The sequence below is a fragment of the Schistocerca piceifrons genome, chromosome 6 (assembly GCF_021461385.2).
Source record: "Schistocerca piceifrons isolate TAMUIC-IGC-003096 chromosome 6, iqSchPice1.1, whole genome shotgun sequence".
NCBI classification, from domain to species: Eukaryota; Metazoa; Arthropoda; class Insecta; order Orthoptera; family Acrididae; genus Schistocerca; species Schistocerca piceifrons.
This window is the reverse complement of record NC_060143.1, coordinates 412,955,284-412,966,706: the sequence shown is the minus strand read 5'-3', so window position 1 is coordinate 412,966,706 and position 11,423 is coordinate 412,955,284. Positions and strand designations below refer to the sequence as shown.

The 11,423-nt window shown below is 45.6% G+C and overlaps 1 non-coding gene across 1 annotated transcript; it reads right to left on the bottom strand.

The window, feature by feature from the left end:
• Positions 1-11,075: 11,075 nt before the first annotated feature.
• Trnai-uau lies at positions 11,076-11,149 on the bottom strand. The gene has a single exon. It is a non-coding gene; the product is annotated as a tRNA-Ile (tRNA).
• Between the last annotated feature and the right edge of the window lie 274 nt (positions 11,150-11,423).

The window sequence follows — 11,423 nt, the reverse complement described above, 5'->3', positions numbered from 1 at the left end:
CTGCGCTTTCCATCCGAGAATACACAATAAACTCCCTGCGACATTCTGTCTCGTCCCACACCATTATTGGAGACTAGCAACAGCGAGATCTTGGCATTACGATCCCATGCACAGGCTGCCATTAGCAGCACAGCAGAAACAACTGATTGGCATCTCATTGTGTTTAGTGGTAAATTGGGGTTCTACGCTATCCCGTCTGACCATCGCCAGTAGGTATGAAGGCGACGACGGAAGAAGTCCATCCTTCCAATGTTTTGGAGAGGCACAGCGTTGTTACTCCAGGAGCCATGGTGTGGGGAGTCATTGGGTATGACTTCAGGTCAGATATTTTTCTTTTTTTTTTACCTTACAAACGTACATGGTTAATCCAGCATTGTAATTTGGCCAGCATTGTAATTTGGATATTATTTGACACATGATACAATTCATTGTGGCTAGATGTTACCGGAGGCCCGCTCTGTGTAGGAGGATACATCTACATCTAAGTGCTTACTCTGCTATTCACAATATAGTGCCTGGCAGAGGATTCAATGAACCACCTTGAAGCTGTCTCTCTACCGTTCCACTCACGAACGGCACGCGGGAAAAACGAGCACTTCAAATTTTTGTGTGCGAGCCCTGATTTCTCTTATTTTATCGTGATGATCATTTCTCCCTTTGTAGATGAGTGTCAACAGAATGTTTTCGCAATCGGAGGAAAAACTGGTGATTGAAATTTCATGAAGATCCCGTAGCAACGAAAAAAGCCTTTGTTTTAATGATTACCACTCCAATTCACTCATCATGTCTGTGACACTATCTCCCCTATTTCGCGATAATACAAAACGAGCTGATCTTCTATGTACTTCTCGATGTCATCCGTCAGTCCCACCTGTTGCGGATCCCACACCGCACAGCAATACTCCACAATAGGGCGGACAAACGTGGTGTAAGCAGTCTCTTTAGTAAACCTGTTGCACCTTCCAAGTGTTCTGCCAATGAATCGCAGTCTTTGGTTTGCTCTACCCACAATATTACCTATGCGATCGTTCCAGTTTAAGTTATTTGTAACTGTAATCGCTAAGTATTTAGTTGAATTTACAGCCTTCAGATTAGTGTAACTTGTGGCGTAATCGAAATTTAACTGATTTCTCTTAGTACTCATGTGAGTACCTTCACACTTTTCGTTATTCATGGTCAATTGCCACTTTTCGCACCATACAGATATCTTATCTAAATCATTTTGCAAGTCGTTTTGATCATCTGACGACTTTACAAGGCGGTAAATGACATCATCATCTGCAGACAATCTAAGACGGCTACTCAGATTTTCTCCCACGTCGTTAACATAGATCAGGAAAAATAGAGGGCCTATAACAATTCCTTGGGGAACGTCGGATATTTTACTTCTGTTTTACTCGATGACTTTCCGTCTATTACTACGAACTGTGACCTTTCTGACAGGTAATCACGAATCCATTCGCACAACTGAGGCGATACTCCTTAGGCACGCAATTTGGTTAATAGTTCAATTGGCTCTGAGCACTATGGGACTTAACATCTGAGGTCATCATTCCCCTAGAACTTAGAACTACTTAAACCTAACTAACCTAAGGACATCACACACATCCATGCCCAAGGAAGGATTCGAATCCTGCGACCGTAGCAGTCGTCCGGTTCCGGACTGAAGCGCCTAGAACCGTTCGGCCACAGCAGCCAGCGCAGTTTGGTTAGAAGACGCTTGTGGGGAACGCTTGTGTTAATAGGCGCACGTCGGTTTGTTGTTTTTGAACGTTTTGTTGACCAGTCTGTTTGCGGACATTCACCACAGATTCTTTAAAGATTGTGTATAGCGCAATGATTGAAAAACTCACAAAAAGTGGCTTCATATTTTAGGATTTTCCCTGTTTTCTGCTGTTGGTCCCATAGATAAGTTAGAAATAGCAATTTCTCAGTGTGTCGCAGGTGATAGGCCAATGACCTTGCCGCAGTGGTAACGCCAGTTCCCGTCAGATCACCGAAGTCAAGCGTTGTCGGGCTTAGCTAGCACTTGGATGGGTCGCCGTTCGGGTCTGCAGAGTGCTGTTGCCAAGCGGGCTGCACTCAGCCGTTGTGAGGCCAACTGGGGAGCTACTTGATTGAGAAGTAGTGGCTTGAGAAGTAGCGGCACCATCACGAAAAATGACAACGGCCGGGAGAGCGATGTGCTGACCACATGCCCCTCTCTATCCGCATCCGGTGACCTATAAGGGCTGAGGATGACACGGCGGCCGCTCGGCACCGTTTGGCCTTCAAAGCCTGTTCGGGCGGTGTTCGTTTGTTTTTAGTCACTGATGATAGACGTAATGCGCTGTATGAGCGACTACCCATGTTGTAGCAGATCTTTTCACACAGGGAACGGCTTGACAGTTGCTGCGGCGAAGTAGTTCAGCGCGGTTCTGTTGATTAAGCTTTAGGCTGAATGTTAGTTTACTAGTTTTCCAAAACTCTGTGGCCGTTCAACACAGAATCTTGTGCTCCATACTATATCGTTCACAGCACGAGTCCAGGCGCCTGTGCTGAACAGGTGCATGCCTGCTAGTTCTTCGTTGATCGGTACCGTCCTGAACAACACTCTACCACGTGCTATGGATTTCTGGGGTTACAAAACGCGCTGAGACATTTATCGTGTGATGCTCCACAGGTATTGCGGAAATTTTAACTCAGAGTGATTCTTGAATGGACTACCTCTGACTGCGTCATATGTTTTCTGTGATTTCTTCTCTCTAGGAACGAGGGCGCTTCTTGTTGTGTAGCCCTCCTAGGAGTAATGTTATCGCATGTAGCCTAGTGTAAACACTCTGTGGTTCATTGGCGCTGCTTTGAATTCTAGTTTGTACTTGCCGAACACGACTGTTGTTGGACTGGCCGGGTTGTAGCACTGCACTTCGAGATACTCGTAAAATCGATTGGGCCATGGCCACCTTCTTCTGGTTTTAGGATGCTTATTGGATACGCAACCTTAATTATGTCTCCACGCCAGAGTACCCAGGAGTCCGCGTGTATTATATGCGGTCCAGTCACATTAATGTGATCACCACCTACATTCGACGACATCGCACAATCACCACTCGCAGACGGCGGCTCGCAGTACTAGCAGTGAAGGGTATAAGGGTGTAACAAAAAGGTAGGGCCAAACTTTCAGGAAACATTCCTCACACACAAATAAAAAAAAGATGTTATGTGAACATGTGTCCGGAAACGCTTAATTTCCATGTTAGAGTTCATTTTAGTTTCGTTAGTATGTACTGTACTTCCTCGATTCACCGCCAGTTGGCGCAATTGAAGGAAGGTAATGTTGACTTCGGTGCTTGTGTTGACATGCGACTCATTGCTCTACAGTACTAGCATCAAGCACATCAGTACGTGGCAGCAACAGGTTAGTGTTCATCACGAACGTGGTTTTGCAGTCAGTGCAATGTTTAAAAATGCGGAGTGGGCAGAGGCCCATTTGATGTATGGATTAGCACGGGGCAATAGCCGTGGGGCGGTACGTTTGTATCGACACAGATTTCCAGAACGAAGGTGTCCCGACAGGAAGACGTTCGAAGAAATTGATCGGCGTCTTAGGGAGCACGGAACATTCCAGCCTATGACTCGCGATTGCGGAAGACCTAGAACGACGAGGACACCTGCAATGGACGAGGCAATTCTTCGTGCAGTTGACGATAACCCTAATGTCAGCGTCAGAGAAGTTGCTTCTGTACAAGGTAACGTTGACCACGTCACTGTATGGAGAGTGCTACGGGAGAACCAGTTGTTTCCGTACCATGTACAGCGTGTGCAGGCACTATCAGCAGCTCATTGGCCTCCACGGGTACACTTCTGCGAATGGTTCATCCAACAATGTGTCAATCCTCATTTCAGTGCAAATGTTCTCTTTACGGATGAGGCTTCATTCCAACGTGATCAAATTGTAAATTTTCACAATCAACATGTGTGGTCTGACGAGAATCCGCACGCAATTGTGCAATCACGTCATTAACACAGATTTTCTGTGAACGTTTGAGCAGGCATTGTTGGTGATGTCTTGATTGGGCTCCATGTTCTTCCACCTACGCTCAATGGAGCACGTTATCGTGATTTCATACGGGATACTCTACCTGTGCTGCTGGAAAATGTGCCTTTACAAGTACGACACAACATGTGGTTCATGCACCATGGAGCTCCTGCACATGTCGAAGTGTTCGTACACTTCTCAACAACAGATTCGGTGACCGATGGATTGGTAGAGGCGGACCAATTCCATGGCCTCCACGCTCTCCTGACCTCAACCCTCTTGACTTTCATTTATGGGGGCGTTTGAAAGCTCTTGTCTACGCAATCCTGGTACCAAACGTGGAGACTCTTCGTGCTCGTATTGTGGACGGCTGTGATACAATACGCCATTCTCCAGCACTGCATCAGCGCGTCAGGGATTCCATGCGACCGAGGGTGGATGCATGTATCCTCGCTAACGGAGGACATCTTGAACATTTCCTGTAACAAATTGTTTGAAGTCACGCTGGTACGTTCTGTTGCTGTGTGTTTCCATTCCATGATTAATGTGACTTGAAGAGAAGTAACAAAATGAGCTGTAACATGGAAAGTAAGCTTTTCCGGACACATGTCCACATAACATATTTTCTTTCTTTGTGTGTGAGGAATATTTCCTGAAAGTCTGGCCGTACTTTTTTGTAACACCCTGTATAAAGCGTGTCTGGTGGACTCGGAAGCATTCCATCGTTGTTATAATGCTGAAACGGAGAGATTTACCTGACGTCCAAAAGGAAAGACTACTGTTTTTCGGAACAAGCGTGCAAGCATTTTCGAAACGACTACGTTTGTAAACAGTTTCACGTGCCTCAGTGGCTAAGCAACTCCCGTGTCTGGCAAAATGGCGCAATGCCGAAGCAGCTGTTGTCACATGGACCTTAAATGACAGGTGCGAACGATGGCTGCAGAGATGAATACGGGCGAATATACGTGCAGCTGACCGCCCATCTGAACCAAAGACTACCAGTGTCTTCTCAACGACCGTCAACGAACGTTGCTACATATGGGCCTCTACAGCATGTACTTGGTTCATGCATCCATGCTTGCAGCTTTTCATCGGCGACGAAGGTTAGAATTTGCATACCAATGCCGCAACTGGGCGGCCACTGACTGGCTACACTGACCTTTTCAGATGAAACACGTGTTATCCTCCATCGGACATTCTGCTGTCATGTACGGCCCGAAACGTCTGAAAGCAAACATGCCTCAACAATCGTAGGAAGGATATAGGGGGGAGGAGGGAGGATCATGTCATGGGGAATGTCTTTGTAGCATTTCCTAGGTGATCTCGACATTCTGGAAGACACAGTGGTTCAACACAAGTATTCATCTCTCCTCGTGGACAATGTCCACTCCTACATGCAGTTTGTTTTTTTCTCTTCACAACGGTGTCTACTAGTCGGACAATGCACGTGACACACAGCTCTCAGTGTACGTATGTGGTTCTAAGAGCACAAGCATGAGTTTACCGCACTTCCCTGACCACCAAACTTCCCGGATTGAAACCTAATGGAGAAACTGTGGGACCACTCCTATTGGGCTGTTCGCAGCATTGACTCTCAATCGAAAAACGGCAATGGAGTCGGTGAGGTTCCACATCCCTGCTTGTACTCCCCAGAATCCCACCGACACTATTCCTGTCCGTCTCCCAGCGGCCCGCACTGAAAAATGTGTTTACTCGGAGTTTTGACAGGTGATCACATTAATGTCAGGGGTGGTTCATAAACCAAGATTCTGATGGTAAATATCTGTTAATTAACTTCATCTTCTCCGTCAACATCACGTTTTTGTTGCGTGTGCTTTAGTGAGAACTCTGGTAGGATGTAGTATAGTTCGCCCATTGAAAGCTTCCCTTTACTGAATATTGGTATTGGTATGCACTCCGAGGATTTTATATTTGTCTTTTATTACGTGCCAAGGCCACCACAATTGTTTTGTATTTCTTCCTATGGACATGAGCACAGTTTTTTAGGGTTTATCGCTCACCCAATGCTCTTTCGTATACATTTCAATCTTCCTGTAGTTTGGCCTAGCTTTGGACGCCGCTTTACATACTGGATCTGAATTTCCCACACTCAGACCCGTGAAGGGTGATGAGCTTTTGTGTAGCAATTGGTCAAACATTATGACTAATAGTGGCATAAATAAAGTGCGTTCTTGTTTTACTGAACATTTTATGCGATATATATCTGTTGCTTCAGCGTTGACGACCACTGGAAAACTGTAATTCGTCATCAGATTAAACTCTGGAGCTCTAAGTTTATTTTCAAATCCTAGAGCATCCATAATTGTCATGATATATTCATGGCTGATTCTTTCGAATGCCTTTCTGAAGTCAGTTGATATTATTGCTATGGAAGTATAAGTGGCTGTTGCGTATCCAATGTAGTCACGGTACGTCAGAAATGCGTCTAATACTGATCTGTGAGGTACGTCACAAATTTGGCTCGCACTAATAATTTTGTTTATGACCGTCTTGGAGCATCCGGATAAGCATCGAGCTACAGTTTTATAGCTGCAGTTTAGTGGTGTAATGCCCGAAGATTTTCGGCTTCGTACTAATTTTGGCTTTTTGGCATTAGGATAGATCGACCTTCGAGGAATTGCACTGGGACGTGTGTTGCGCTTCCGATTTCGTAAGTGACTTCTTCAAAGGTATCTTTCGGGATGTACCGGTATCCTAGACAGAATACCACTGGCAGGTCGTCAGTTCTGGGTGGCTTTCAACTTGGACTCGAGCTCAGTGCGTTTTGAAGATCGTTGTCAACGAAACGTTCGTTGAGTTGGATTCTGTCTGTGTCTATATGGACGCGTGACACGCCGAGCGGAAGACAAGCAGTCGCGTTCTTTATACAGATTTTCCTCTGGAAGGCTTCTGTAAAATATTGCTGTATTTCATATTTAATGCCGTGCGACATCTCCATGCTTTCCCCGACCGGTATGCGTAGCTCGGTGATTTTATTCTGTCGTAGCCGAGTTCTCTCACTGTGTGAGTGGTATATCGATGCGTCTTCTTCGTGAAACGAACCTGTCTGAACATTCCTAAATGTCATCCCTTGTGCTTCTGGTTTTCTTATGCGTAGGGGAGAGTCTTGCAGTATCGGCAGACTTACAGTACCTTCCACTGCTGTGATTTCGCCTCCAAATGTCAGAAGTGTACAGCAAGCAGAATCAAGCACGTGTATCCATGTGCACGGAAGTCAGATATCTTACTTCTCGTTCAGCGCTCTGTCCGCTGTGAGTGCTTGATGGCGTTACTGTAGCTCTTAGCGCACGGAAGATATTTTGAGGCTTGTGATACCAGTTTTTAAGGAACTTGATTAATTCCATTATATTTCTGTTACCTACTAACTATTTATCTGACAAACGTATAAAAGAGCGTACAATGTGATATATCTTACTGCGTGTTTGTCGTGTAGTACTGGCCACTCGCCGGCCGGAGTGGCCGTGCAGTTCTAGGCGCTACAGTCTGGAACCGAGCGACCGCTACGGTCGCAGGTTCGAATCCTGCCTCGGGCATGGATGTGTGTGATGTCCTTAGGTTGGTTAGGTTTAATTAGTTCTAAGTTCTAGGCGACTGATGACCTCAGAAGTTAAGTCGCATAGTGTTCAGAGCCATTTGAACCATTTGAACCGGCCACCCGATTGTCTTTCAGTATCGGCCAGAAGTAATTTGAATTTTTAAATTGCATTTTCTTCTTACTTCTTTTCAGATTGAAATGGTGGAAAATGAAAAATAAAACTAAGAGGAAAAAGGAATGAAGAGTGCACGAAAATGGCTGTGAGCAATATTGTGTCTTGCTCATTCGAGGCGTACTGCCACGTAATGCAACTGTTCAGTGCTGAGGAAGTTGGATAATTTTTATTTCGTCCGCCTCAGTTGCATTGATATAAATTTTTGTTACACTTGTTACTTTTTTGGGCTGACACGCCCATTCTCAAACAACAGATCTTGTTATTAGCTAGTCATACAATATGGTGCCAGAGGCACGAATAGCTTCAGTATGGAGTGGTAAACGGTGGGCAACAAGATAGTACTTGTTGTTCACAGTACACCAGGTTTAGGCAATCAGGCAGCCTTCTGCCGCTGCAACATTGGGATAGCTTTCAATATCTTTCAGTCAATGGAATATCTTCTCTTTTATTGTACGTATTGTACGTATTGCACTCGTATGAACGTTTCAAGAAATTTATATATAAATATAAACTCAACAGACGCGAATGGATGCACTGTGCACAACTGTCCCGTCAAGTTTTGTGAATGGCCGAAATCAAATCAAGAACAGCTACTTAATGCTAAAATATCTGCTTGAATGGCATTAAGTCGACTTTAAAACCGGAGTCAATGTTGCAGGAAGAGCTCAATGAAAGTGGCGAGTGGGACTTAACGCGCCAGCCAAAAACATTGCGCACAGCTAAAACTGAATGACTGTGTGATTCTACAAGATGCACCAAATTAATTTAGTTTGCTGGAAGGAATAAATGAAAGTGGCGAGTAAAGACAGCATGTTGTCGAAGTGCGTCGCGTGATCGAAACAGGGGAAATATGAGGGCTGATCAGAAACTTTCCGTTTGAGGACATTGCTGCAGCTTATATGCAACGCAATGTGAGCCCAGTGTGGATATACAAGCACCGTCATGTAAGAAAGAGATTAGTGTGGCATTCGTACCTTTCCGACATGCGGACGCTATTACCGTACGCGTCCAAATAGGACAAACACCGGTAGACATCCATAGAAGAATGGACCATGTGTATGGAGCCGTCTGTCTTTCGGAAACCACCATTGTGCCAAGTTCGTTGCCGGTCGCGATTCGACACAAGACGCCGACAGATTTGGGAAGCCAGGCTTATCCATTACGGACAACAACAAGGGAGGGACACTCGAGTACCCGCCCTATAGTGCTGATCTCTCCCCAAGCGATTACCGCGCCTTCGGTCCCTCAAAATAAGCCTTGAAGTGTCGGCGATTCCTGACGGACGTGTAAGTGTAGGACACGGTGCTTTACCAAACGGGTATCTTCAGCCTGGTGCGTCGGGGAATGACGTACACGGCGATTTTGTCTGATTGGCATACAGGTTCTGGACTTAGAACGGAAACGTTTTGATCTCCCCTTGTATCTGGTGTCAAGAGTGGTTACCGAGAGGTCCATTCTGTGTAACTGTCAGGGTATTCATCGACGAGGAATAACATCGCTCTGGAAAATGGACACCTATAATACTGTTACAAGCAAGCACCGCAGTAATTAGCACACATCCTTTTTCGTGATACCGTCCATTTCATGATACCATCCCATAGTTTCGTTAATTATCACGAAGATAACACCAATTTCTGCAACACGTAGTGACTGCTCTGCTCTCCGCAACGAGTTAAACAATATAATGGCTGTGGGGAAGGTGAAAGTCCCCACGGAAACTGTTCCACGACCCAAAACCTCTACATTTGGTTGCAGCCATTTTCCTTACCTCTGTTTCTTCAAAGTCTCAAGAGAACCTTTCTGTGTTTTAGAACATTCGAAAATAACAGTTGCACTGGATGAAGGTAATGAGGATCACCTCGTGTGTACGATTGGGCTAAAGCTGGTAGACATCCCAACAGGCATCTTTGTTTCTTCAAACAATGTAGAATTTCTGCAATTTTATCGACTTACAGGAGGATCGTCTCGAATGCTGTCGAGTTAAAAATATCCGGTAATACAGTAAAAAGCCAAGTAGAGCCGAGAAAATAAAAGAAAATCGTACAAATACCATAAGAGGAACAAGACGTTAAGAAGAGCCAAAACCCACAGTGCTGATTAATGTGCTCTTCACCGCCACGATAGTTAATCAGGCTGACTTCTCTCGCAAGATAAGTTTTGATTTCTTATAGCCGCTGCAGGAAATGAAGTTCAGTACCTCAGCTTAAGCCAAAATCGAAGCAGTAACACGGCCTTGGGTAATAATACACAGAATTAATATAACTTTTAGAATTTGCGTTAACTTTAAATTTTTTACCTTCAATGGCAAAATTTATCAACAAAAAGATGGTGTTGGGATGGTGACGTTTGACTACTACACTATGTGATCAAAAGTATCCGGACACCTGGCTAAAAATGACTTACAAGTTCGTGGCGCTCTCCACTGGTAATGCTGGAATTCAGTATGGTGTTGACCCACCCTTAGCCTTGATGACAGCTTCCACTCTCGCAGGCATACGTTCAGTCAGGTGCTGGAAGGTTTCTTGGGGAATGGCAGCCCATTCTTCACGGGGTGCCGCAATGAGGTGAGGTATCGATGTCGGTCGGTGAGGCCTGGCACGAAATCGGCGTTCCAAATGTGTGTGAAATCTTATGGGACTTAACTGCTATGGTCATCAGTCCCTAAGCTTACACACTACTTAAGCTAAATTATCCTAAGGACATACATACACACCCATACCCGAGGGAGGACTCGAACCTCCTCCCGGACCAGCCGTACAGTCCATGACTGCAGCGCCATAGACCGCTCGGCTAATCCCGCGCGACAAGTCGGCGTTCCAAAACATCGCAAAGATGTTCAGTAGGATTCAGATCAGGACTGTGCGCAGCCTAGTACATTACAGGGATGCTATTGTCATGTAACCACTCCGCCACAGGCCGTGCATTATGAACAGGCACTCGATGGTGTTGAAAGATTCAGTCGCCATCCCCGAATTGTTCTCCAACAATGGGAAGCAAGAAGGTGCTTAAAACATGAATGTAGGACTGTCTGTGATATTGCCACGGCCGGCCGGAGTGGCCGCGCGGCTCTAGGCGCTACAGTCTGGAGCCGAGCGACCGCTACGGTCGCAGGTTCGAATCCTGCCTCGGGCATGGATGTGTGTGATGTCCTTAGGTTAGTTAGGCTTAATTAGTTCTAAGTTCCAGGCGACTGATGACCTCAGAAGTTAAGTCACATAGTGCTCAGAGCCATTTGAACCATTTTGATATTAAATGATGACTAACTGAAACCCTCAGTTGCCGACAGGTATTGTTGATATACCTCGATGTTGACAGCTGAAAATGTGTGCCCCGACCGGGACTCGAACCCGGGATCTCCTGCTTATATGGCAGACGCTCTATCCATCTGAGCCACCGAGGACACAGATGAATAGCACGACTGCAGGGACTTATCCCTTGCACGCATCCCGTGAGACTCACATTCCCAACTGTCCACAATCCTACCTATGTAATGTACCTTATAGACATTTGCCCATTCACTCATTACTCGCGCACGCTTTTGCGATTCCCGTAAGAGTTTGGGCAACCTGTGCGCATTCCATTGATATTGCCACGCAAAACAACAAGGGGCGCAAGACCCCTCCATGAAAAAACCATAACACCACACCTGTTGGCACTACACGCGCTGGCAGATG